The sequence below is a fragment of the Rhinopithecus bieti genome, unplaced genomic scaffold, assembly GCF_001698545.2.
Source record: "Rhinopithecus bieti isolate Rb0 unplaced genomic scaffold, ASM169854v2 scaffold_1853, whole genome shotgun sequence".
Classification (NCBI taxonomy): Eukaryota; Metazoa; Chordata; class Mammalia; order Primates; family Cercopithecidae; genus Rhinopithecus; species Rhinopithecus bieti.
This window is the reverse complement of record NW_016804151.1, coordinates 2,934,719-2,937,331: the sequence shown is the minus strand read 5'-3', so window position 1 is coordinate 2,937,331 and position 2,613 is coordinate 2,934,719. Positions and strand designations below refer to the sequence as shown.

Here is a 2,613-nt window from a genome sequence, read left to right as displayed (position 1 = left end):
TGAGCCCCCGCGCCTGGCCTTTTTTTTTTTTTTTTGAGATAGAGTCTTGCTCTGTCACCCAGGCTGGAGTGCAGTGGCCCAATCTCAGCTCACTGTCTCTGCCTCCCAGGTTCATGCCATTCTCCTGCCTCAGCCTCCTAAGTATCTGGGACTATAGGCCCCTGCCACCATGCCCGGCTAATTTTTTTGTATTTTGGTAGAGACGGGATTTCACTGTGTTAGCCAGGATGGTCTCGATCTCCTGACCTTCTGATCCGTCTGCTTCGGCCTCCCAAAGTGCTGGGATTACAGGCATGAGCCATTGCGCATGGCCAATTTTTTTTTCCAAGACGGAATCTTGCTCTGATGCCCAGGTTAGAGTGCAGTGGCACAATCTTAGCTCACTGTAGCCTCAAACACCAGGCTCAGGTGATTCTCCCACCTCAGCCTCCTAAGTAGCTGGGACTAGGGGTGCAACAGGGCAGCATGGTGGCCTGAGCCTGTAGTCCTAGCTACTTGAGAGAGAGGCAGGAGCATTGCTTGAGCCTAAGAAATCAAGGCAGCAGTGAGCTATTATGGCACCACCACTCCAGCCTGGGCGACAGAATAAGACCACATCTCCAAAATAAATATATAAATAAAATAAAAAATAAATAAAGGCAGAAGAATGATCTGAAATAACAAGATGCTCAAAACTAATGATAATGATAGTTTAGTTAATAATAGTTAAAATATTGAATCTCTATAAGGAAAAAAACCACTCTAACTCCTTACCTGATTAAAATGGTCAGCTGCAAATTTTCTGATGGATTCAATGTCTTTCCTTTTAAGTATTTCTGATGAAAGAAAGATCAAAGTAAACTTGTCATTATGACACTTAGCTTCATAAACATGGTTATGTGATCAAATGACAAACAAATATATTTTGTGTCTTCCTATTACAATAGTTAAGATTTAATAAAATTCAATGTCTGGGCTGGGCACGGTGGCTCATGCCTGTAATCCCAGCACTTTGGGAGGCTGAGATGGGTGGATTGCTTGAAAGTTGGGAGTTCAAAACCAGCCTGACCAACATGGTGAAACCCCGTCTCTACTAAAATACAAAATTAGTTGGGTGTGATGGCAGATGCCTGTAATCCCAGCTACTCGGGAGGTTGAGGCAGGAGAATCACTTGAATGCAGGAGGCAGAGGCTGCAGTGAGCCGAGACTGTGCCACTACACTCCAGCCTGGGTAACAAAGTGAGATTCTGCCTAAAAAAAAAAAAAAAAAAATCAATTTCTGCTACCAAATGACACATTTTTAAAGCTTGTTACAGTGCTTATTTTTTCCAGTTATGCAACTTTTAAAAATTTTTTTTTGCGATGGAGTCTAGCTCTGTCACCCAGGCTGGAGTACAGTGGCGTGATCTCAGCTCACCGAAAACTTCACCTCCCAGGTTCAAGCGATTCTTCTGCCTCAGCCTCCCAAGTAGCTGGGATTACAGGTGCCCGCCACCACACCCAGCTAATTTTTGTATTTTTAGTAGAGATGGGGTTTCACCATGTTGACCAGGCTGGTCTTGAACTCCTGATGTCATGTGATCTGCCCGCCTTGGCCTCCCAAAGTGCTGGGATTACAGGTGTGAGCCACCGCCCTGGGCATGCAGCTCTTATTGCAAATAGCTGTGAATGTATTCCACAGAAGACCCTTTATATCTAATATGCAGGATAAATGTTCAACACGAATGTCTACAACTGAATTGTGAAAGAAAACTTTCAGATCAATAAAAGGATTCAGAATTTGATTATTTGAGGTTTCTTAAAATTCTATGTTTTTTGAAATCATCTCAATGTCTTTCAAATGAGACATTATGGTTATCATGTTACATAACTTGGAAGTGATCCAAACACTTACACAGTTTGATGTTTTGGGGTGTATTCCCCCTCCCTTTGAGAGCATGATGTCTTATCAGATCCCCTATGTGAGAACTTGGAGTCAACTCCCTCTTCCCCCCAGGAATGTTACCTCAAACCTTATCATAATACCCATGTGTGAATTACTGACCTCAACTACTGGACTTCAAAAATACATATAAACTTAAGAGTTCCGCAGACACTTTGATAGCACATGCTGTGACGGGATATTCTCTGTCAACTGCTTCTCCTACAGCCAAGAGATGGGTGACACCGTTAGCCTTGGAGCTAATCTCCGAAGCCTTGCCCACCCACACTGGCACTGCCCTCTAGCATTGAGGGACCTTAGGTGTAGTCTATACTGTGGTGGTCAAACCAGCTTCTCCCAAGAACTGCTCATATAAAAGTACACCTCAGGCTGGGCGCGGTGGCTCAAGCCTGTAATCCCAGCACTTTGGGAGGCCGAGACGGGCGGATCACGAGGTCAGGAGATCGAGACCATCCGGGCTAACACGGTGAAACCCCGTCTCTACTAAAAAATACAAAAAACTAGCCGGGCGACGTGGCGGGCGCCTGTAGTCCCAGCTACTCGGGAGGCTGAGGCAGGAGAATGGCGTGAACCCGGGAGGCGGAGCTTGCAGTGAGCTGAGATCCAGCCACTGCACTCCAGCCTGGGCGACAGAGCGAGACTCCGTCTCAAAAAAAAAAAAAAAAAAAAAAAAAAAAAAAAAAAAAAATTA

At 44.9% G+C, this 2,613-nt stretch overlaps 1 protein-coding gene across 1 annotated transcript in view; it reads right to left on the bottom strand.

Moving 5' to 3' along the window:
• DARS2 (aspartyl-tRNA synthetase 2, mitochondrial) overlaps positions 1-2,613 on the bottom strand; it is a 37,985-nt gene that overhangs the window by 15,360 nt on the left and 20,012 nt on the right. The window lies entirely within an intron of this gene.